The 26,304-nt window shown below is 41.5% G+C and overlaps 1 protein-coding gene across 1 annotated transcript in view; it reads right to left on the minus strand.

Moving 5' to 3' along the window:
* Positions 1-20,305, minus strand: part of RARB (retinoic acid receptor beta) — a 725,304-nt gene extending 704,999 nt beyond the window's left edge. Inside the window, exon 1 of the mRNA XM_035705024.2 lies at positions 20,219-20,305. The gene's annotated coding sequence lies outside the window, so the exon portion shown is untranslated. The remainder of the gene's footprint in view (positions 1-20,218) is intronic.
* Between the last annotated feature and the right edge of the window lie 5,999 nt (positions 20,306-26,304).

A 26,304-nucleotide genomic window follows, 5' to 3' on the forward strand; every position in this document is an offset into this window, starting at 1 on the left:
CTCACAGAGAAAATACACATATTAGATGAACTTTGTTCAGGCATGAGTTATAGTGCTGTTGACCATGAGTTCAATGGTAATTAATCAACAATATATATTTAAGGTGTCTTTAACAGAAGCACATGTAACACAAGTTTATGCATTTAATTAGCTGATGAAAATGTTGTGACCATAAGACCAAGAACCCAATCCTGTATTTCTCCTACGGGTAATTGTTCAGTATTCACTAATTCAGGATTTGAGGTATTGTTATAGACCATAACTACCATGAATAATGAGAATTAACAGTACATCAAAACAACTTTATATGTTACCAGAAACTCATGACCAGCAGCTTCTTAAGAGCCATTACTAAGCTCTGCCTCTCTGTCTTCATCAATGAAAAGATGAAGTGTATAGACAAAAAACACTAATTACACAGGATATAAGCAGAATGAAGAAGACATAATAAGGCAAAAAGGCTCAGTGCACAGCTCACTGTGACAAGTAAGGAGAAATCACATAGTCAACAGCAAGTAAGTTATTTCTTGTGCTTTGGGTGGTCATAATGTAGACCAGTATACTTGGATACAAACACAATTTATGATGATTTTAAAGGTCGCAGTGAAGTCTGATTTTTTTCTTAATAACTCTCCAGGACACTCTGAAGTAAAAGACAATCAATCATGGAAACAGATGGGATATAGAATGTGCTGCTGTGCTGCAATTAGTAAAGGGGGATATGGATAAAGCAAAACTCATTATGCTGAAAAGCACTAACCCTGCAAATAGCAAAAGACCCTGTGGTCGACCACAGCTGTAAACTGAAGGACAAATGAACCATTCGTGAGGCAAAGACAAGACCAAAAATGACAGATATACCCAGGTCATCTGCAGATGCTTAGCCTAAACTAGGAAAATTATTAAGTAATACTCAAACGCAAACTGAGAAAACTGTAGCCTTAAGAATGTTCTACTCTACTTTATAACGGAAGTCACCTGCCCTTATAAGGGACAATTTTTAAGGCATGTGTTGGATTGGATGGGTTAAAGAACCACAGCCCCAAAAGGTAGAGATGTGTTGATACCATATATTTGTAGGTAAAATTCACAATTCTAATGCCTGTAGATGGCTCAAAAATTTTCTTTGACTTTGTCAGGGCCAAGGAGCCAGTCTGCAGTATAAGTGCCTATAGATACCCCGATTTATCTGCATATAGGCCAACTCTGTATCCCAAGATTGGCATACTACCTTGCTGCCCAACTGTGGTCCACAGACCAGCAACAGTATGTCACCTAGGGGCTTGTTGGAAATGCAGACTCTTCAGCACCAAACTGAAAGTACTGAAATCAGCAGAGCTTGCATTTTAACAAAATCTTCAGGTTATTCACACTTTAAAGCTGGAAAAGCAACATCCTACAATTAGGGTGACCCATGGTCCCAGATCTAGTGTAAACATGGACAGTCCCATGCTGTGGGAATCCTCAGTCTCCAACAAATCTGGACAACTGGTCCCAATACCACAACCAAAGGGAGTTCTCAGCAGAGACTTGAGACTCACAGCCACTTAGTGATCAATGAACCCTGAAATAATTCCCAGGCTTTATTTTGGAGGCACATTTGCTTTTGTGTGGTCCCCACATAAAGAATGCAGAACAAGGATGGAAGGATTCATATAAAAAGCTAAGACTTTGAAGAATGTAATAACCCAAGGAATCCAGTTTGAAACTGAGCTGAAAAAGACCAGGAGACATGGTTCAGGAGCCTACAGCCATTATATAGGATTGCTGACGTAACCACCAAACCTTTCAAAGCCATTGTCAGCTGCTTTCCTGCAATGATTCTCAAATGTTTACAACTCAGAGTCACCCCCAGAGCTTGTAAACAGACAGCTGGGTCCCAACCTCTGGTTATTTGCTTGAGGAAATCTGGGGAGGAGCCCAACATTTTGCTTTCCTAACATGTTCCCCAGGGATGCACATGGTGATTTGCTGGGCTCACACTCAGTGAACCACTGCTCTGAAGGGCCCAGCTTTTCCATTCTAGGAGAACAACTACTCTTATTCCATGCCCTGTTCACCAAACAGAACAAAACCCCAACAATAAAGCAATGTAGCATTGTGCTACTTAAAGTGTGGTCCCAGACCACCAGCATCCAAATCAAATGGAAGCTTATGAGAAATGCAGAATCCCAGGCCCCACCACAGATCTGCTGAGTCAGAATCCAAATTTTACCAAAATCTCCTAGTGATTAATTTGCACAATAAAGTTGGAGAAGCATTGATATAGGGGCTGTCAAGAGGTTGTTAAATCTGCTTCCTATATATAAATACAACTAAATGTTCAATGTCCTCTGGGCCTGTATTCAATGCCCTTCTCTTCCTTTTATTTTTTAAGTTTTTAAATTTCAACCATAGAAGAAGAACGTTGGTTTTCTCACAGCTGCTTACATTCATTGGTCAGAATGGCTAAAACAGCTTATCTTCAACCCCAGGGACAGAAAACTCTATTGCTTATGGTGATGGAGCATGTACACTGGCTCAAGCCATAGCAGGTCTTCTAGTCTTTCCAGGGATGCAGCCACTTGGTTGCCCACCGCAGCCCACTAAGGAAGTCTGGACACAGTCAGTGCCCATAGGCCGACCTAGGAATCCCTGCTCTTTGCAAAAGTTTCTGTACTTCCCAAAGGAGGGACAGGATTTATTGGTTGTGGCTCATTAGAAGGTTTGATTCCTTTCTGAAGAACTTTTACTTTAGTAAAAGGGCAGCATGTTCCCTTCTGCAGATAGGTAATGCTGCTGTCACACTTTGTATCTCCACTTCACTTTTGCCAGGAACAAAAGGCCACATACTCTGTCATTTCTTTGGATTCCCTGTACTAGGTACCTATTCTCCTGGAATTAATATATATATATATATATATATATATATATATATATGCATTCATGCACTTTCTTTCTCTCAAATAAATAAATAACTATTTTTTAAAGATTTTACTTATGTATTTATTTGAGAGAGAGAAAGAGCAAGTGAGCAGGGAAGAGCAGAGGGAGGGGACAAGCAGACTCTGAGCCCCACAAAGGGCTCAATCTCACAACCACAAGATCACGACCTGAGCCAAAATCAAGAGTAGGTTGCTAAACTGACTGAGCCACCCAGGTGGGCCTAAAATACATAAATAAATCCTAAAAAAATTTTTTTAAAGAATATGTCTTTTGACCTATGTGCATCTCCACTTCCTCCTGTGGTAGGTAGGATAATAGAAAAGCACTCTGCCTCTAACTGAGGTACTGTATAAGTCTATGCCTGCATCACATAAACTATAAAAGCACAGGACAAAGACAATGATCAAAGGGATGATAATCACCTAAAATAATTCATTAATTCTCACAACACCCTTCGGAAATACAGGAAGTTGAGTCTGGATTAACTGCTGGCAACCATCAAAATGTGGCCTGCCAAGATTCTAGTTTTGTTCTTCAGGTGGGTGGAGGGAGGCTTTCTGCTGCAGAGAACTGACTCTCAAGAGGGGGAGGGAATGTCAAATCTCTCTAAGGAGTTGCAGGAGAAAGAGAAAAAGGAACAGGGCACTTCCTACGCCCACAGCAGCAACAATGAATGGATGATCACCAAATCCAGCACCCAACTAGGCCACATATCCCGGCCTCCTTTGCAATTGAGCATGCCATGTGATTCAGTTTTTAACAATGGAAAGTGAGCAGAGGTCATGCATACCTCCTGCTCTTGTACCACATGGATGCCCCTATGCATGCTCCTTTCTCTCGTCCCAACTGTCAAATGGATGCCAATACCCAGGGCAACCCGCCAAACCAGGCATAGAAGGTGGCAGAGCCTTTGTCAGCCTGGGTCCTTGAATGAATGCATGGAGCAATCCTCTTACCTCCCCAGTCCAGGCATGCTGCCATTACACATATACCTTCATATTATATAAAAGTAATTTTATTAAGCAACTGAAATACAAGCATTTGTCCGTTACTGTAGGTGGTATTAGCTAAAGATGATATTGATCAAAGTTCTCTTTAATCTGCTATAGACTACTTTAAATGTCATTCAGATCATCGCAAATTCCCTTGAATAAAGATTCCATCCAAGTTAAAAAGGAAAACTGTCCTTAAAAGGATTAGGGGAAATTTTACTCTTGAATGTATATTCATCTCATTGTTTTCTTCCTAACTCCACACTGGGATTGGCCACACTGGGTGAATGAGAGTTTGATGGCTGGATAGAAGAATAAGGAGAGAGATTTTGCAGCAAGGATGAGGAGGAGTTTGCTGAAGAGGAAGACATTTGTCATTCTGAGTTCACCAGATTCCTAAGACTGAGCAGAAAGTGAGGTGTGATGACTCCCAAAAGAAGCCTCCTGCCTAACAATTTTGCCAAGACTGGCCTTGGGAACAGGAACAGAGGAGTGGTAGAGCACTAACCACTAAGGAAGCAGGTTCCAGATCTCAAAGGTCCAGGAACATTGGTGTGTGAACTTCACAGAAATATACTCTGGGTTTAGGTGGACAAAACTCGATCTCAATATATTTGTTGCAATTTGGTAGGCTTGGAAAGCACCATGTTTGATTTGTTCAAGACCATGGCAATGCAAAGCATTTGCCAAACTTTGAAGAGGTCACAGCTTCCTGTGTCTCACGGTGCTCCAGAGAGAAAGCTCATGTCCAGCCATTTCATTTTTCTCTGGGTAGTATCAGCTTCCCAGCTTCCCCTAGGCCAGCCATACCCCAATGCCAGCCTGTGAATCAGCAGCTTCACGATTTGAAATAGAGAAAATTTGAGACACAGGCCAGTTAGTCACAGGGGTAGGAAAATATGACCATGGTGCGCTGCCACTGTACCCACTCCATTGTCCCTTATGAGCAAGAAAGACTACCACCAAAAGATAACTGCTCCCAAAGAATCATGGCATGAGCTTTGCCAAGCAAGGGAAATAAAAAAGAAAGGAAGCCCCCTGTCCTTTGTTCTGACTACACATATTTGACAGGCTTTCAGAACCTCAGCAGATCTCTTGGCAAGAACAGCAGTGAGCAAACCCCTCCTCCCCATTGGGTATGGGTAATGCCTCCTGGCAAAGACCTCAAGCACATTCATCTCTCTCCAGGCCCTTCTAGGGCTGCTGTGAGTCTGTGGAACAGATGGGAGAGTCTGCCTATCTGACTGTGGACTGTTTTATTTCACTCAATAAACATTTATTGAGGTCCCACTTGTGCCAGGCCCTATGCTGAGGGATGTTCCACTGTCATGTATGGAGGTGAGCATGCACAGATGTGCCCCAAGGTACCAGTGCTGAGGGAACACCTATGCCCCCCGCAAACATCCCCAAAACAACACATGAAAAGTGAAAAAAAAAAAAAAATGAACAGCAAATACCACAATGGATCAACTTTGCCAGGAGAGAAGTGACACAGTCAATAGGAGTGCTTCTCACACTTTGCCTGTGCACACGATTCCCCAGGAGACATGCAAGTTCTGATTCAGCAGGTCTGTGGTGGGGCCAGAGTGTCCACATTTCTAACAAGCTCCCAGATGATACTGATGCTGCTTCCATGAGGATCCTACTTAGAGAAGTAAAACATGTACTTACTTTCCATGTTGATGTGATCTATCAGCTTGCCATTGTATGAGCAGGCAGGAGGTATTATTTGACTTAAATCTACATGTGCCCATGAAGGAAATGGGTGTATAGCACTCACAGTATAAAGAGCCTATAGGATACCAGGCACTTTGCCTTTGTAAATTCGAACAATTGTCACAGGCAGGCACTACTACATCATCTCTTTCATAGGTGAAAAACTTAAATTCAGAACAGAGAGGCAAGCCACTTGTCTGTATCCCACAGCCTGTAAAGCGTAAAGGTAAGACTTGAAATGAAGTCTCCCTATCTTTTAAAATACATGTTTTACCTGCTGCCTTCTGTTGTCCCCTCATCCATTCAAGCTGACTTTTGTCTGGAAACAGATTGTTTGAAGTGTCAAAGATTTAGAAATGGGAGTTGCCTTCATGTGACCCTTGAAACTCAGTGAAAAATAATATGTGATTCTCTGCTTAGCAGTATTGCTCAATTAATCCAATTTTTAAAACACAGCTACCATTAAAACCTCTGGATAGAGATTTAAAACACACATAGACACCCCCCCCCCCAAATTAGCTAGTTTTCCCCTTCTGGCAATAACTTGACAGCAATGAACGGGTATCAATATCTAGAAGTGATGGATTTTTGTTATGTCAGAGCAAAACAATAATAGTAAAGGTCAAGGGTGAAATTCCTTCCACCGTAAGAAGAAAAAATACTGTGAGGACTGTTTACTAGGAGGCCTTTGGCACAGCCCAGCATTCTCCAGAGAATGGCTGCTTAGGCTGCTATGGTGGCCCGGCCCAGTATTCAAAATATATTGAGTTTCATGCCTAAAGAGTTATGTTTATTGTTTCCTCTAATCAATTTTACTTCACAAAATAAAGAGTGTGATATATCACTCTTAAGTTCTCGGAAGAAAGGAATGTCAGAAACCTTACAAATAAAGTATGTGTTAAAGAAAATGGGTACAGAGTGGATTCTTAACTGAAGAAAGGATGGATAGCCCACTCTTTAAGCTCATAGGAAATCATGACCTCGAAAAAGCACCCATGATTTCTCAAGAGAACTATTACTTAACAAAATTTCCATGATAACAGTGAATGATAGCCTGCCAAAGAATATAAATAGAAAAGGATTTAATATATATCTCATAGTCATGAGATTATTGGCCAAGGAATTTCATGCTAATAAGGTCACTCCCTCAATCCCCAAATCAAATGCCCCCCACAAAATAATATTCATATTACTAACTCTTAAAAGAAGAGAAGATAATCCTCTATAATTTGCAGCCCAATTGGCATTTATTTTTCTATAAGGAAAATAAAGAACTCAAAATGATAAAATAATTTCATTTTGAAGTACTCTTTAATACGCTGATCTAACTATAGCTTTGAATTTATAATGGGATGGTTTCCATGCTTTATATCTAAATACAATGAATCTCTGATAAGAACTAAAAATGAAAATAACCTGAATTATTTCCCATCATTTGCGTATTTCCATAACTGTAGCCAGTCTTGGGCGTCTTCAATCTTGTCCCTCCCTACTTCATTCTATTACTCTCAGGAATGCTGCTCAATAGAAAATCGAACCAACAAAAATGGACAATTGTTAATGCATCATTAGGCCTCTGGAGCACAAAAACAGACTGCATCAATTAAAAACAAGGGTCCTGGAATGCCTTCTGATTATTAAAACTCAGAAAGTGACATATTCTAATAGGTTCTTTCATATATAATTTTACGTATTAGCTCCACATAATAATATAACAATCAATAGATATAAAATTCTCAAAATATATGCATTAATAAATTCAAAATAATAATTTCTAGAATTTCTGTACTTTCTAATCCTACTGCACAACCATTATCATGAATCAATATAAAACTCCTATTTGTGATTACAAAATGTTTGCTAATGATTTCATTAATAGTAAACCATTGTATTGTTATTTGCTATATGAGAAAAGGCTATTAGGATTAGAATTACATAATTAACTTGCCTCCTGTCAGTCTAATTTTCCTACTCATCTAAAATATGAGCATGGCATCCAGTCTTGATATAACGGGCTACTATAAATTTGGTTTAATTTTTTTCTTTCAAATCTAGCTCTGAGCTTCACCTTACTAAAATCCTGTACAGTATTGTACAGTCCTCAAAACTATCACGCACCTTCTGGAATATCCTACATTAAGTAAGGATTTTCTGATTTGCTATTGTAGCTTAGCAAAGTTACAGTGGTCCTCATCCAAGCAGCAATTCTGACCAATGACACAGCATTTGTGTTTGCATTTTTATGTACAATCTATGCTGATGTTATCACTAGGGCTATGGTAGGTAAATTCCTTTTTTTTCCTAATTGTATTTTTAAATCTTATGTAATACTTTTAGAAATACGACCTTGAGTGGAAAACTAGGACTATGTCCATGGACTCGTTCAATTAAATACACAGTATCTGAAGTTCAGGAAAGCAAATAGGGAAAAACGTGGTCTAGTTTGGCTTAGTTTTTATCTTTTAGAGTATCTCTTGTAGGGGCACCTGGGTGCCACAGTCAATTAAGCGTCAGACTCTTCCTTTTGCCTCGAGTCATGATCTCAGGGTCATTAGATCAAGCCCTTATGGGTCACCATGATCAGCCTGGAGTCAGCTTAGGACTTTCTCTCTCTCTCTCTCTCTCTCTCTCTCTCTCTCTCTCCTCTCATTCCCTCTGCCCCTCCCCAGTGCTCACTCGCTCTCTAAAATAAATAAATAAATCCTTAAAAAAGAAAAAAAAAAAACATCTCCTAGATACCGATCTCCAGCCAAAAAATATTGTAATCTTTCATTTAGGGTGTCTTCTTCGATTCTCTCCCCACACTACTGCCCTATTGATCTCCAAAATACTTGGCAAGAACCTGAATCAGTATATATTATGATGTTTATCTTCCTAGCTAGAACATGACTTCCAGAAGGCACTGTGTAACTGGCTTGCATTTGTTTGTTTTTATCCTCTGCACATACTATAGCTGAAACAGAATAGATGCTCAACAAATATTTATTAAATGATTCAGTAGTGGCTGTGCTGGGTGTCCTCTTCACATTTTTCTTTCTTCTCTCTCATGCCAGATCAAAGAAAGTGGCCCAGTAGGGATAGTAGCAAATACTAACCATTCAGATTCCAAATCTATAAAAAGTATATATTCTTCAAGCAATCCTTTGAAACTCATTGTGAGTTAGGGAACTTGAATTTCTCTTTCATACAAAGGGAATGTAAAGTTCAGAGGATGTGTGTATATTGCCCATTTTCACATGGCTTGGCTGGGAAGTTGTAAAAGCACTACTTGCATCCAGGTCCTTAGGCCTCTTCATGCACTTTGATACACTGTAAAATAAATTCTCTTTTTAAATCAGATTTTTAAAGGTTATGCTCCCTATCTCTTGTAAAATTCAATAAAGGGAAACCTCCTTAAGGGGGATCAGAAGGCTAGAAGGAGGGGTCAGACCACCCAAGGTCAATTGCAGGAAGCATTGTCAGCTGTAGGCCCTTACAGACCAATCTCAACAGGAAGAATCAGCAATTCTAGGCCCCAAAATATACATTGCATCTCCTACAAGAAATCAACTACCCTGCACCTCAGCCAGTATAAAATCGTCATCACCCTGAACTCTGCTTTTCTGCAATGGATTTTCACTCAAAACAACCCCTCACAACTGTCTCCTTCTTCTGTATAAAATAAAGTTCCTCTCCTTTGGTTGTTGGACCTGCTTATGGTTTGCCATAGCCTCCGTGTCTCAAATTGCAATTCTCTGTTACTCCCCAATAAATCTATTTTTACTGGTAAAATAACCGACTTTTCTTTTTAAGGTTAACACTAAAGATAAATGCAATTTTGTCTAGATTGAGATCTGTGCTTGAATTATCCAAACTGTTTCTTCACACTCTTTAGAATTCAATCGATAATTTATCACACCTCTTCCGGATTCCTTTCGCTTGTGCAAACTTGAAGAATATAAATCAAGAAAAAGTGGTATTTAAATACTTGTGTAAAGTCAAACACTCCAGAAACAATATTATTGCATTAATTATTTTCCTCCCCTCCCCAGGTTAACAAAGTAGGACATTAAGTCATACTGTCACGTCCAAAAGCGGCAGCCAAAAAGTTCCTCATCTTACTATATCAGAGTATTTTAATATCTTTGTCAATGACAATTCCTAAATTGAATATTTTTTCATCAAATTCAATAGTTTTTTACTCAAACATGCACTTTACTTAGTATGAGTAAAACCATGAATTGCCAACTGGTAGCCCACAAGGAAAATTTAATTTCAAATACATTAGGTTTCATGCTCCATTATTTTTAATTTTGATTTTGTCAGCATAAAAAAAAAAAAAACCTGGATATTTCACACAGATTTCCAGATTCGCAGAAAAATCTAGATTTCTAAACTCTCATTTCAAGTCGGGTATTTGCCATTACCGGCAGAAATTGCTTGAGGGGTGCCTGGCCGGCTCAGTCAGTGGAGCATATGACTCTTGATCTCGAGGTTGTGAGTTCCAGCCCCATGTCAGGTGTAGAGATTACTTAAAAATAGGATCTTTGAAGAAAAAACACAAAGAAAGAAATTGCTTGAGAGCAAAACAGGTACCTGGAGCTGAGTTAGCACTACCTTCTTTTACATTCTTAGTCTATACTACTATATTGTCATGCATCTGACTACCTTCCTTTCTGACTTCTGACCCTTGTAGGCATTTGAATATTTTACCCTATGAAACAAAGTTCCCTTATTTATTCAAGCTTGTTTCTTGGAGGCCATGTCTTCCAAAATTAAATAATCAATTTTTGTTTTGTTTAATACTATGAGTGTTTTAAATCTGCAGTGGCTCTGTTACAGGGTGTGCTAAAAGAACACCACTCTCACCTTCACCAAAAGTTAGAGGTTTCCAATTAATACAGTCAGATCATTTGGTCTGTCCCAGCTGATAAGTACATTCCCAGAGGTAGATCTCATAGGCCCTGTGGTGGGCAAAATTTTGGCCTCCGTATCTTTTACTCCCTGAGGTCATTCTGGTAAGTATGTTACCCTGTTTGGAAAAAAAAGACTTGGCAGATGTAATGATGATTACTAATTGGTTTGGGGTGCCTCAGTGGCTCAGTCAGTTAAGCATCTGAATCAGGGCATGATCTCAGAGTTGTGGGATCCAGCCCTACACAGGGCTCCAAGCTCAGTGTGTGTGAGTCAGCTTGTCCCTCTCCCTCTACCCCTCCCCTAACTCCCACATTCTCTCTTGCTCCCTCAAATAAAAGAATAAAATCTTCAGTAATCTTTTTTTTAATCAGTTTACCTTATAATAGGGAGATTATCTTGGAATTATCTGGATGAGCCCAGTCTAATCATGTGAGCCCTCATGAAACAGAGAACGTCCTCTGCTGGAAGGCAGATGAGAAGTAGGAAAAGAAGAAGTCAGATATTTGAAGAGACGGGCTGAACTCATTGTTGTTGGTTTTGAAGACAGAAGGGTCCATGAGCCAAGAGCTGCCTTAAGAAGTTGAGAACGATCTCCAGCTGACAGCCAGCAAGGAAACAGGGACCTCAGTCCTACAGCCAATGGAAATTAATTCTGCCAACAACATGAACGAGCCTGGAAGCAAATGCCTTCCCAAAACTTTCAGCTAAAAGCTCAGGATGGCCAAAATCTTATTTTTTTTTTTGTCTTGTGACATCCTAAACAGAGTATCAGTCATGCCTGCATGCCTAGACTTCTCACCTACAGAAACTGGCATAATAAACTGGTGATGTTATAAGCCAGTAAGTGCGTGTTAATTTGTTAAGGCAGTGATAGAAAACTAATACAGGTCCCATGGTCACTAGTGACCCCAGTAGATAGTATCAGAAAGGGTCTGAATGCTTCATCCATAGCAATCATTATTTCTTTGTTGATGTGACATTGTCATTAATCATTTATGTTTCTAAGCCAATCATATTGATTTGGAGCCTGTATCCATTTTCTATCCCTGCCACAACAAATTAACACAAACTGAAAAATAAACGGGCTAAAATTGATACTGAGAAAATTAAGTAAGTAATGTATAAATCACATGGAAACTGAACCTCTTCAAATTAAATTTTTCAGAATTATCTCTTTTAACTATAATGTTGAATGTATTGATGTGTTTGGCAAGAAAGAGCTCTCTACTCTAAATTTGACTTCTTTATTAAATTATTTATCAAAAGAATACCACAGTTGCCATTGTATCAGTGAGACATTTGCTACAGTTTTAAAATCAAATGCAGAGCACATTCATAGACCATCAATTTGGGACCTTCTTTTGTCAAGCTCTGTTTTTTAAATACCTTAAAAGTAAGCCTTATTTTACTAGTGAAGAAAATCTTAAGGAAGACATTACAATATAGTCACTCAATATAAGATTGTTTAAACTGTATTCATCTCGGAAAGCAGTACCATTTTCAGCGCAGGAGAGAGGGGGACAGATGACCACATTACTCAGTGTTTAAAGCCAGGAAGATATGGGATCTGTAGAACATATCTTCCTGTAACTGTATGCTAATATTCTTCATAGGATGTATTGTTACCTAAAATTATAGTTTTATGTGTCCACTTTATTGTAATATATGTCTCTTAATAGCATGTCAGCCACACATTCCTGTTCATTGATGTACATGTAGCCTTTACACTAGTGCCTGGTATAAAGTAGTAGATGTTCAATAAATACTCGTTAAATGAATGAAAAAATAAGTGATGAAAACTCTTAAGTCAGGATCCAGCTGTTCTGATATACTAATTTTTATCTTTATTTACCTACTCACTAGATTGTTCCTATGCCTTTGATTTCTAACCTTAATTTCCCTAGTGTCCCCATTAAAACAGGAAGTCCCTCCTTCCTTATCTATTCAACAATATGACTGAGCACCTTGGATAGCCCCTGGCTTACTCAAGTGTCATTCATTCATTCACTCAACAAAGGAAATCAGCAGATGAAGTCAGAAGGATAACAGAGGGCTAGATCATGAAGTCTCCTGGGCTACTGTGATCTTGGGCTTTTAGTAAGAGTGAGAGGTCGGAAGCCACTGGAGGACCCTCACACTGTAAGTGTCATATTCTGAGTAACATTTGAAAAAAAGGGTAATCTATTTACTATATGAGGCCTGGGAGACACAAGGTCAGCAATCAGGAAGTTACTGGGATACTAATGTTTTCTGACTGCCCGTGTTCTCCATGTTCTCCAATTCAAACTAAGTTGCCTAATGAACTTTGTTGGAGCACAGGATTCATTTTAGAGTCCCTTGTAAGACATTCAACACCAAATGCCAATGGTTGTCTCCTTTATACTCAGTCCCTCTCTGTGTATAACATCATGGAGCATGGTTTCTGCGAAGAATCAAAGAGAACACTAACTGCAATCACCTCTGTTTGATCACTCCTTGATCAAGGCTCATTTCACCTACATAATGACCTCTTATTTCTCCTCTGCTCAAACCTAGTGTTTTATAGCATTCATTCTCACTGAAGACTATGTGTACCCCAAAATGAACAAGCACATTGCCTTGAGAGTGACAAAGAAAAGCAGGGAGCCACTTAAATCTCTTAAGATTCTTCCAAAGCCTGTTGTGCTAATGTTATCTCACTCTACAAATCCCACTAGTTTTTAGGCTTCCCCACTAATCACACTAGAGAGACAGATTATGATGAGCTGCTTTTACCATGCTTTCCTGTGAAATATCTAACCTTAAGATTTACCCAACTGATCTATACCAGTTGCACCCATGGGACCAATGAATGCCACACCCCACACACATCATCTCTTTGATATTATGGCTTTGGAGCATTCCAGCAGCTCACTCAATATGAATGTATTCATAGATACAGGATCTGGGTGCTGCTGAGGAAGTGCCTCTTTTGCAGTATAGAGCACGACAGCTCAGAAGATCTGAGTTGTCAATCCCATGCTTTTAATCCTGCAATCTTTGTTTAAGTAATTTAACCTTGTTTAATGTTTCCTCACCTATAATACAGGCCTACTGAGAGTGAGGAATAAATAAAACCACACATATCAAACATTTAACACAGAGTCTGGCACATAGCAAACACTCAATAGATATTAGTCACTGTCATTTAGGCCATTATTCTAGCTGTCATCATCATTGTGAAGATGGACATGCATCTTCCAAAATGGTACCTGGGCTCAGGAAGCAGGCTTTGCTACCTTTCTATCACCTGGTAATAAAGACTACTTCTTGAGAAAAGGTCACTCTAGAATGTCGTAGCATGGATCCACAAGGTAATTTACCAATCCCTTTCTTCCACCTTACATGTTTATTTGTTGTCAGAGGGGAAACGGGGCAAGAATCTTAAGATACCTTAAGGTATCTCACTTATTCTGGAGGTAAGTCTGAGGTAATGGTTGCAAAGACCGCCAAGTACAAAAGGCAGGGGCAACGTGGTAAATTAAATCCTACCGTGATGATAAGAGCAGGGACAAAAACTCATGTAGATCTTTCTCTTCTGTTTGGTGTTGCTTATAAAAAGAACATGAAAAAAGACAAAAGATGAGGGAAAGAGGAAGGGGAGTAAGAAAGGAAAGGACTAAGAGAAAGTGAAGTAAAAGAGAAGCACTGAAGAGGGAAGGAAATACTAGTGAGAGAGAAGCAAGAAAGAAGTGAGTAAAGAAGATTCCTAGAAGGCCAACACTGCAGCCCAGTGTCATCCAAAGGTTAAAGGCAGGGCCAGCACTGTAAAACTACCAGAGAATATGAAGTGCATTTACAATTGAACCAATTCTTGCATCCCTGTCTCTCTTTTATAAAGGGAAATGCCTCTACCTCTAGAAAATTAAAACTTAGACTTTTCTTGATCTTTGAGTTCCAATGACAGCATGGAGTGATCATTTGAGTCTTGTTTACATGGTAACATGGATGTACATCATTGCCACCCCTGTTGAAGTAACACTTCATAACTCCAAAGGGAATGAATACAGAGTGAAGAATACTCAAAGATGCTTGTTTTGCTAAGAACACTTGTAAGTGGACCAAAGTGGACAAGGCTGGAATTTCAAACAGTTCTGGGGTGAACTGACCATACACCTCATCTCATCCAGTTATTTTGCTTTCATTTTCTATTTGTCAAAAAATCTGTATATCCACAATTAACATGCCTTATACTCAGTCTCTTACGTTTCTAGATTAGCTTTTTGATTAAATCTACTCTGTTGGCCAAACACAAAGAAACGAACAGAAAGACAGACCATTAAAGATTACAATTACTTAAGCCTACTTACAACTTTATCTGACTTCCCTTTCCCAAAATTAAATGCAGGAAAGGTATTCCAAATTTGGCAAAATGTTGACAACCTAAAATTCCATAATTTGTCATGTCAGTATAGAATCCAACCAAGGATATTTGTCTTCCCCTAAAGGACTTTCTCCTTATAAGGTATCCTACCACTTAGCATTAAATTGATGGGATACCTTGCCAAGCAGATGCCTTTCTTTATTGATGTCCAATGTCCTAACACTCAATTGTTTAAAATGTATTTCATACAACATACAAAATGCAAGTCCGTTTAACTTTAAAGAGTGATATTAATCATTTACAACTCTATCATATCTGGATATCTGGACACAAATATAGGTGAGGGGTGTTATTGACCTGGACCCTATAGGTTGAAATGGGAATGGACATAGGAAGGTAAATACAGGAATAACAGTAATATATATATCTTAGCTGGTATGGCCAGGGCATTGCATCAGAAGAGTTACTCACTATAAACTATCAATACCGTCAGGTTTATCTGTGTGTATCAGGTAAACACCCACCCAGAACACAAAGTACATGATGAATTAAGAAATACGTTGGTGCCATGTTGGTGGCAAAGGGGTAAAGATCCTGAAATGCACAACTGGATGTATGGTAGTACCATTCCCCCAAATGAGAAAGATTGAAGGAAGAATAAATTTGGTGTATTGTGGTAGAAGTAATACAGATTTAATTTCTAACGGAAGAAGTTGGAAATGCTTAGGAAACATCAGAGAAGCAGATGGCTGAATAGATGCTTCTGGAGCTCAGAGGCCAGGAATGAACAAATAAACTGAGTCAGCATATAGATAAGAGTTAGAGCCATGAGAATGGAAAAAACTACTTAAAGGCAGGAGGAGGCTGGGGAGCTAAGAAGAGGGCCCAGGGTAGACTCCCAAGATTGGAAGGATTCCCATCTTCATTTGGAGACAGAAAGAGGAGCTAGCTGAGAAATAATAAAAGCCTAATGAGGAAAAATAGAGATGTACAGTGTGACAGAAGCCATACCAGAGTCACCGGTGCCAAGAAAAGATAACTTTTGAAGGGATAGGGACCAGCCAATTCTTTCAAATGCTCCCAGAAATTGAATAAGAATACAGCTCACTGGATCAGACCACAAAGTGGCCACAGCTGATCTCAATCAAAGTTGTTTCTGTAAGTGGTGGAGGCAGCAGTCATTTTGGAGTGGGATGCACAAAAAAGGAGAGAGAAAGTGAAGACGGCTTAGACAGACAAGCCTCACCGGAAATCTGATAAGGACATAGAGTAAAGAAGTGAGGGATGTTGAGAAGTGTGGGATTCAGGGTTTGTTTTCAAGATGGAAGACAGGGCACCTGGGTGGCTCAGTGGTTGAGCATCTGCCTTTGGTTCAGGTCGTGATTCCGGGGTCCTAGGATCAAGTCCCCCATCAGGCTCCTCACAGGGCGCCTGCTTCTCCCTCTGCATGTGTCTCTGCCTCCCTCTGTGTCTCTCATGAATAAATAAGGTCTTTTAACAAAAAAAGATGGAAGAGATTAAAATATGTTGACATGTAATCTTCCCAATGCTGGGGTCTAGAGAGGTATTATTTCCCTTCATTTACCAGATAATAAAATTGAGGCTCAGAGAGGTCTAAAAACTTGATCAAGGACTCACAGCTGGTATGAAGCAGAGCTGAAAGTTGAGCCCAGTCTATCTCATTCCAAAGCCCTAGGATAGACTGCCACTTACTGCACTTTATTACATGTATTTATCCAATAAGTGCCTCCCTCACTTTCTAAGTACCAGGACTGAGTCTAAACTCATCCTTGAATCCCTGGCACCTACTGCAATATCCGGTAGTTAATAATAGGGACCGAGTAAATGTGTCATAGAAATGAATGAATTAGGAGTGCGTGGGTGGCTCAGTGGTTGAGTATCTGCCTTCCACTCAGGTCATGATCCTGGCTCCCAGGATCAAGTCTCACATCAGGCTCCCCATAGGGAGCCTACTTCTCCCTCTGTCTATGTCTCTGCCTCTCTCTGTGTGTCTCTCACGAATAAATAAATAAAATATTTAAAAAATAGAGAAATCCATGAATTAACCAAAAGTCAGACTTTCTAGCCTTTAAAACAGAACTTCTCTACAGAACAGGGATTTAAAGAACAATAGAAATATAGAGAAATTGGGGAGCCTCTGAAATATTTATCATATAAAAGTGGTAATAGAGGAGTAGTGACTTTCTTTAAGAGTGAAAAGAGTAATTAAACCTATACTCAAAATGTAGTTTGTTCACAAAATTGCATTTGCCAAGTTTGTAACCAGCAAAACTGATAAGAACTTGCCCTAATCTTATGCAACCACCCGTCCCACCGTAATGAAAAGCTTGCTTGTCACTTACTATTTTATTTCCCCAGAGCTTAAAATACATACAAGGTCCTTATTCCCACATGGAATCCCTTCTCAGGTAATACGGATTTTATGTGCTGTTCCACATGATACCAGTGTATCTGTATGGAAAGGGAAAAGGGCATTCAATCATTGTGATATTCTCTGTGCCTCACAAAAATAAATGGATTTTTTTTTAAAACATTCATGTGATTGACTGATCCCTCCCAACCACTACATGTTTTGCTCAGCTGTTTTGCTGGCATGTTACTTCAGAGCCTTTTGAATACAGTTATTAATTGTTCTCTTTATCATATGAGTAAGGCACTTTTAGCAAAGATCCTAAAGTTAAAGTAATCCACAATCATTTTAAGATGTGTGAACTCTGAGGTTTATTTGTCTCAAAATGTTAATAATTTAAGTTTCTGCTGAAAGAATTTTGTTTTTGAGCTTCCTCCAATAAATTCCTTCCTTCTCAATTTTAGAAAATTTACCCTTTGGACATAGAAATAGAAAAAAAAAGAGTTTTTCAGGTTAACAAAATTGTTGCATGATGTAAGGTACAGTACTTTGGTTTGGTTTGGTTTGGCTTGGTTTGGTTTGGTTAAGATTAGCTAGGAAAGAAGTCTAAGGGCTGCCCACTGACTAATTACATATATATTGTTAAAAACTACTTGCACCAAGTTAAATAAAATAAGAATGCCTAAAGTAGGCTGAATTTGCATTCTGATTATTTCCAGATGACTTCTAATCCCACAAAGTTTTTTTTCTATCCCTTTCTTGCTCAATATAAGGGTTACCTACTAGTCTCACCCGCCAGTATATCTATAAGCATCAAGTATTTTTTTTCCTAAAAAGGATATACTATACAATTTAGCTATTCATTTATGCAAATGATGGTAAACAGAATTATAAAGACAGATAATAAACAGCAAATGAGGTTATTTTGTTTCACGCTTTATGTTGTCAGAGTTCTGAGCATGGTTTAGTGTTTTCTATTCATGACTTTATATTACCAAATTACTCCCTGATGGTGTCTCAGATGTGCTTTTGTCTGCAAATGAGAAGGAATAAAATACCAGGACATTAACGTTAAATTACAATCGTTAATGGCGTAAATACGAAAATAATTACTGCATCATACCATCAATTGTTATGTGTTCATTACGGAAGTTCTTGTAAAGCCTTCATTTTCTTGTTACAATTATTTTTTTCCTTTATTTTTGCCTGGCTATTTTATAGCCCTGACAGTACTTTAGCAACATTCAGCAGTTACACAAGCCATTTAATCCTGCTCAAAGCTTCATTTAAACTTCATTTTAGTTGCATTTTATTTGTGTATATATGCCTTTTACTTCTTTCTGACAGTCAAAAGGTACTTCCAGAGTAGGTGCTGGAAAGATGTGTCAAGGAGGTTAGCTAAAACCAGCAATAAACTTTGGCGCTGGTTTCAGACTTCCTTGAACACCGCTCACCTTTATTCATCAAACTAAATGCGCCCCCATTCTCTAAAATTTTAGCTCCAGGGTCCCCACCCGACATCTCTTTTTTAAGATTAACTTATAATTTTACAGCCCATCAGGCAAGATGCTTTCAGATCCCTGCCCTCCTGCTTCCTCCCGTTGTTTCTTCTCCCGTGCTCCATCTCACCTTTCTCCCTTCTGAGCTCCTCTCTCCGCTACCTGCTTTCTCTCTGGCTGGCAGGAAGGGGATGCCCTCCACACACACACACACACACACACACACACACACACACACACACACACACACACACCAGCCGCCTCGCCCTCGGAGGGTGCACCAAGTGCACCCTTTTGTCTGCTCCACTCCAAGACCATCGCTTAGCCTCTCGCCTGGCAGCCTCGGGCGAGGAGGGACAGGAAAACTCAGCGCAGTGGCGAGCTGGGGGCGGGGGGGCGGGGGGGGCTCCACGGGCGGTCCAGCATCCCCCCGCCGCTGCGCGCGCGCACACACACACAAGCACACACACACACTCAGAAGTCTTCTGTCACCTGTTCGCTTTCAAAGCCAGTAGCCCTAGAGCTAGGTGAAACTTATCCCTCCCCCCATCTCCGTCCCCCACCTCCAGGAGTTCAGGTTCAAGAAGGCATCCCATGGCACAGGGTTTGTTTGTTTTTTGTTTGTTTTTTTTCCCCAAAAAACACCTGAAAGGGGGGGGGTGCACACTAGGTACACTGCAATTACGTCTATCCCTAGTACAGTTCTCTGCCTCTTTTTCGCCCACCTTCTCTGCAATTACACCTGGCCCCGCGTCTGCGACAGTCGAGCTCCTAAGCCCGGCCTCCAGGGCTCCCCCTCCGTCCGTGTCCCTCTGCCTGGCGCCAGCCCCCGGCGCTCTCTCCAACTCCTGCCATGTGCAGCCCAGCGCTGCCGGCTCCTGAGCCCCAGCCGAGGCTCCAAACTTTTTCTCGCCCTTTCTCCAGCCCCAAATCACGCGCCTCCCAGAGGCTGCACGCCCTAGCGGGTAACCCAGACCACGCCGGGGAGTGGGGCGAGCACCGCGCCCCCGCGGGCGCCACGTCTCCCGGCGCGCAGCGCAGGGCAGCCCTGGGTCTCCGGGGATGCGAAGGGAGCCTGGGCGGACCCGGCTGGCAGGTGCCACTTGCCAACGACTCCCGGGTTCACGCCCTGGGGGACCGCGGGTTTGGCCTGACGAGAACAAAGCTGGAGTCCGGGGAGACTGTCAGCCGGGAGGCGCTAAGACAATAGCAATAAAGGGAACTTGGGAGAGGACCGCTGCGCAAAGTTGTCTCCGAGTCCCGGTGTCTTGGGATGGCCGCAGGCTCCCGCTGCGGACCCCGAGCCCCCAGCCCCGGCCCCGCCGCAGCACACGCAAAACCCTGGCTCGGCAGCGGTCCCGGGATGCTGTGCAAATACCCTGCGAGCCCAGACGCAGCTCGGGGCGCCGGGGACGCTCCGGGACTCGGACAGCCGCTGCCGGCAGGAGGCCCCGCCAGCGCGCTCTCCCGGCTTTACCTTTCCGCGGGCTGCCTGGGAGTCCGCGGCGCGCCGCCCGCTGGCTGTGCCCTCAGCCCCTGCCGCCGCCGCCGCCGCCGCCGAGAGCAGGCAGCGGGAGCCGGCGCCAGGCCCCGCCCCCGAGCGCCAGGCCCCGCCCCCGAGCGCCAGGCCCCGCCCCCGAGCGCCAGGCCCCGCCCCTCCACGCTGGCCGACAGCCCCCCAGAGCCACGCGGGCCCCGTGCGGTTTGCACGCGCGCTGTGCCGCCCGCAGCTCCCGCTGCCCCTGGCTCCTGCCTCCGCTGCCGGAGTGGCCGCTGCTGCTGATGCATTGCATAGACTAGGAAGCCCCGAATTGTCGAGGGGGATCCCCCCTCACACACACAAACGAGATGATTGAAACGACCTCTAGAACAGGGCAAGTATGGTCCACGCTGGAACAGAATCAGCACCTCCCGAGAGCTTGCTAGAAATGCACATTTCTGGGCCCCATCCCAAATCAACGGAATCAGAATCTCTAGGGACAAGACCTAACAGTAAGTATTTTAGCGAGCTCCTGGGACGATTCCAAGCACATTAAAGTTGTAGAAGCACTACTCTTTTGCTCAGAGAACTGAGGGGTTGATCAGATGCAGTCCTAGCATCCAGGAGCCCACTCGAACTGAAGGTTTAACTTGGCAGCATTTGCAAAGCCCGAGAGTACGCTGTCTGCGCCCTGGATGTCATTCATCTTGCTTTATTGACTGCGAAGTCTTTAGAGATAAACAGAGGGGGGAACACATTTACTTCTGATCTGACAGCTCTAATGAGCTCAAGGAAGAATTATGTAAACATTATTAAGTGTAATAAACACGTGTCGGCATCAGACAGTCTTCTCAGAAGAAGAGTTGGCAAAAGCCGTCATGAGCCAACGTTTTATTCATAATGTCTTTTTAACTTTATGTTGCCTGTGTAATAAGCCTTTGGCTTTGCTGTTGCCCAGATGGAAAATCATTACCCCAGTAATGGATGAGCCAGTTCAAAAGGAGAGCCACTGGGATGCAGAGCACTTTCATTCATAAGTGCTATGTATCAGAGACAAGGGGAACCATCCCCTGCCAATGTAGCCATTTTAATCATCCCATTGTTGTCCAGGCTTCTTCTTTCAACTTCCTGAGGCATCACTTGGCTCAAACTCTAAAAACCAAATAAAAGTTGGCTGTTTAGTCACCTTACCATTTTATTTGTCATGTCACTCTACCCTTTTTCTACTCTATTTTCCAGAGCTTCAGACATTAGTAAATACTAATACAAGCCATCAGAGAAACTGCTGATGGCTTGTCAGAAGGAGGAAAGGAGGGGACTGCTTTGGCTTCCACCGCTAGCTCTAGAAACTGATTCTGGCTTTGAAGTGTTCTTTTGGGTAGAATTGGAAGCCAGAAGCTTGGGCCTTCAAGGAAGCCTGATCATCTATATCCAGAACAGGTGGACCTTCATGAAACCTCTTTTCCATTCCTGTCACGTTCTGTTTTCGTCAAAAATGGCAACTTGCTCCCAGCACTAATAACATTACCATTTTAAGTAATGAAAGGAGAGCATCACTATCAAGACAACCAGTCCATCAAAAACTTGAAACAGTTTAGCACCCGCCCCCAATTGTATGAGTGTTGTGAGAGAAAGAACTAGAAATCTGGCATCACAGGGCTTATTCTAGATGGGAGTTTGGAAAGGGGAAGAATAACACCCCCCCCCCAAAAAAAAAAGAATTAAAAAAAGGAAAGGAGGGAGGAAGGACCAATAACTGCTGCTCAGGTCTCAGAAATTAATCAAAAAGAACATTTAAAAGAGATGGCAGGGGGCATCTGCGTGGTCAGCGACCGACTCTTGGTGTCTACTCAGGTCATGATCTCAGGGGCCTGGAATTGAGCCCCATGTTGGGCTCCATGCTCAGCGGGAGTCTGCCAATCCCTCTCCCTCTGCCCCTCTCTGCCCCACTCCACCCTGCTCACTCTCTCTCTCTTTCTTTCTCAAATAAGTAAAAAAAAAAAATTTTAATAAAAGGAAAGAGATGACAGGGTAAAGAGAGGAGGTGTGTTAAGGTTCTGCAGAGCAACAAAACCAATAGGAAATAAAAGGAGAGAGATGAGATAGAGAGCTAGAGAGAATTATTATGTTATTGGCTCACATTATTATGGAGGCTGAGAAGCCCCATCTCCTGTCTCAAGCACCCAGTGGCATACTTTGAAGTCCTGAGAATTAAGAAGGTGACCATGTACATTTCATCCAGAGTCTAAAGGCCTGAGAACTAGAAGCACTGATGACAGGAGAAGACCGACATTTCAGCTCCAGCAGTTAAACAGAGAGAGGCCAAATCATCCATTCCTCCACCTTTTGGTTCTGTTCAGGCTCTCATGGGATTGGAGGATTCCCACTCCCCCTGGGGAAGGCCATCTGCTTTACTCAGTCCACCCCTTCAAATGCTGATCTCTTCCAGAAACACGGTCACACACATACCCAGAAGTCATTTTCAGTCATAAATCTGGGCACCAAGTGATCCGGTCAAATTGACACATTAAAATTAACTAGCATGGGGCAAGGGGAGCAGAGCTCCATCCTTACCGAACTGTTTGTCAAGGGTAGGTTTCTTGCGTCAGGTTCCAAGGAGCAGGATTTATGTGCAAGTGATTTATGAAGAAAGCACTCCCAGGGGAAACCACTAAGGGAATTGGGGAGAGGGGGAAGCAGAACTGGAAAGAGGAGAAAGCCAAACAAGGGACGGGAAGTCCCACAGTGAGTAGGGCTTAGACACATTCTGCAGGGAAGCTCTGGAGTTTTAGCCTCTAATTCCTCTCAAACTGAGCTAAAAGAGCTGGGCATTCATATTCCTTTGCTGGACAGTTTATTGGTTAACAACCTCCCAGGGGAAATAAACTCCTTGGTACTTAAGTAGGCTCCAGTAGCTTGAGGGTAGTCCTTTAAAGAAAAGTCAGCGTTGCTATTGAAAGCAATGGAACTCAGAAATATGGAGGAGGTGGGATGTCACACAAAAATACTAAAAAAGGATTTGAGAGTATCTGAGGTGAGCACTGACTTTGTTTCAATACGTGACTTTTGATATGTGAATTTTTCCAGCTCTTGTACCAAGCATAAGCTGAGTACCTGAAACCCCACCCAAGAGGGGTCAACACTGGGAAAGCAGCAGGTAGCTATGGGATATCTTATGGGTTCTGAAAGTAGGGGTATTGAGGAAGCCTGGACAACCTCCTTTCATGGAGCTGAGTTATCAGCTGATTTGGCAGTGTCCAACTAATATTGTCACCTGTGAGAGCCAGCATTTTGGATGCTGGCATGAGAATATATGGATGGCCAGCCCATCTTAGCCAGAGAAGCTGTGACAAGCCACACCAAAGCAGTTAAATTTTGAGAATTTGCCCTTCCTATACACTTCCTCCCCTCCCCCCACCTTCCAAGACCAGAAGGGAAGGGTTAAAACAGAATAAAAAGAGACATCCTAAAACCAAATATTGAATCTTAGGTGCTTAGAAATAAGCACAAGCTAGGCCCCCTCCCATTTAGAGCTCCTTAGACCTAAGCATGGCCTGTGATTAGGGACAGAGCTCTGAATTGGAGATACACTGGAAATGTAAACTTGGTGGATTTTTTTTTTAAGATTTTATTTATTTATTCATAAAAGACATATGGAGAGAGGCAGAGACATAGGCAGAGGGAGAAGCAGGCTCCCTGTGGGGAGCCTGATGTGGGGACTTGATCCCAGGACCCCAGGATCATGCCCTGAGCCAAAGGCAGATGCTCAAACAATGAACCACCCAGGCGCCCCTTGATGGATTTTAAATGGGTGAAAGTGAATACCTAAAAGTGATCCAGAAGTTAGGGAATCTACCTGAAGTCCTGTTAAGAGGTCTCGCACTTGGTAAAAAAGAAAAATTTGACATACGCATTTGGGACCAGTGGTTTGAGAAAAACATAATAGTTTCATGTTTACACTTCAGTTTGTACAATAAATTAGCTATATTTGGAATTATTTATTTTCCTGGCTGCCTCCTGCCTCCTGTGATGTGTCCTCAAGTAACTTCTTCTACCTTAGGTGAGCCTCCACACCAGTGTTTGCTGGGATGGTTGTGGCCTGGCAAGGCTCGTCCACTGCCTGAGGACATATCCTGCCCAATTATCACATGCGCTGAAATGTTGGAAATATTAGCAAGGCAAGGCACAAAGGAAAAGCTATAATGTAAGTGGTTAAATACCATGTGTAAGTCTAATTATTTTCCTTTTTTAACAAAGATATTAGTTTAGAAATTTGCATAGGATGGTTTCCTCTTCTTACTTTCATTTGTAATTTCATTTAGAATGTCTATATAAACACTTTTTTATTTTGCTTAGAATGTTTGGCTCTGGTTATATGCACATGGGTTCAACGCCTGGGGAAATTGTTACAACCATCAGTTGGAAATTGATTCAGATGCTAATCTGAAGTTGAGAGGATTTCCGGTTTTGCAGACATTGTCATTTTGCCACCATGCAGATGGTAGGAGCCCACTGTTGGTTTTCACCAGTATTTGGCATGCTCTGCAAAGCCCAGCTGGACAATCCAGCTCAAGTTTTCTCTCTTCCTCCTTCCTGTCAGAGTTCCCTCACCTGCCTTCTAGCTGATTCTATTCCCATTTGTTGCATTTCCCACTTGGACCATGACTCTAAGAGACACAGTACATCCTATGGAAAAACTGAGTGTGATAAATATGATTCATTAAACACAGTGTACATCAATATCAGGTCAGGGTAGAAAATATACAACATAATGAATGCTCTACAGTTTGAGATTCAAGAAAGTATAGTCATCTCACGCAGGGTGTTCAGTGGTATCATCAATCATGAAAGTAAAAGTGGAGTGGTTCGTGGCATTACTAAAATGCCATAAAGATAGGCTGTTTTCTACTTCCTTCTTAATCCGACACTAAACCTTAAAGATATAGAATTTGCAAATCATATATCTGGTAGAGTCTTGTATGCAGAAGATATAAATAACACAACTCAACAGAAAAAAGACAAATAACCAAATTTTAAAGTTGGCAAAAGGTTTGAGTAGACATTTTTCCAAAGAAGATTTGCAAATGTACAATAAGCCCATGTAAAGATGCTCAGCATCATTAGTCAAGGAAAATTCAAATCAGAGCCACAGTGAGATACCACTTTGCATCTACTTGGATGGGTATAATAAGAATAATAATACTTTTTATAAAGATGGACAATAGCAAGTGCTGGTAAAGATGTGGAGAAATTCAAACCCTCATACATTGCTTATGGGGATATACAGAGGCATGGCCATTGTGAAAAACAGTTTGGAAGTTCCTCAAAATGTTAAACACTGAGTTACCAAAAGACCCAGCAAATCCAATCTTAGATGTAAGCCCAAAAGAATAAGAAACATATGCTCTCAAAAATGTGTACATGAGTGGTTTTGAAAGCATTATTCATAATAGCCAAAAAGTGAAAACAAATGTCCATAAAGTAAGGAATGGTAAACAAATGTGGTATTTCCATACAATAGAACACGATTCAGCTATAAAAAGGAATAAAGTACTGATACAGCCTATAACATGGATGAACTTTCAAACCATTACACTAAGTTCAAGAAAGAAGACACCCAGGGCTCACATTTTATGGTTTGATTTATATAAGAAAGGCCCAGAACAGGCAAATCCATGGAGACAGAAAGTAAATTAGTGTTTTCTAGGGGCAGGTGGTAGCAGGGAATGAATGGGGAGTAATTGCTCATAAGTTCAAAGTTTCTTTTTCTTTTTTTCTTTTTGTTTTTTGTTTCATTTTTTTTTCAAATAGACTTTTTTTTCCCTAGTTTTAGGTTCACAGCAAAATTTTTAAAAAGATACATATTTTCTTTTTTTTTTTTTAAGATTTTATTTATTCATTCATGAGAGACAGAGAGAGAGAGAGAGAGGCAGAGACACAGGCAGAGGGAGAAGCAGGCTCCATGTAGGGAGCCTGACCTGGGACTCGATCCCAGGACTCCAGGATCATGCTCTGGGCCAAAGGCAGGCGCTGAACCGCTGAGCCACCCGGGCTGCCCACATATTTTCTATATACCTCTTGCC

The sequence above is a fragment of the Canis lupus genome, chromosome 23, assembly GCF_003254725.2.
Source record: "Canis lupus dingo isolate Sandy chromosome 23, ASM325472v2, whole genome shotgun sequence".
NCBI lineage: Eukaryota > Metazoa > Chordata > Mammalia > Carnivora > Canidae > Canis > Canis lupus.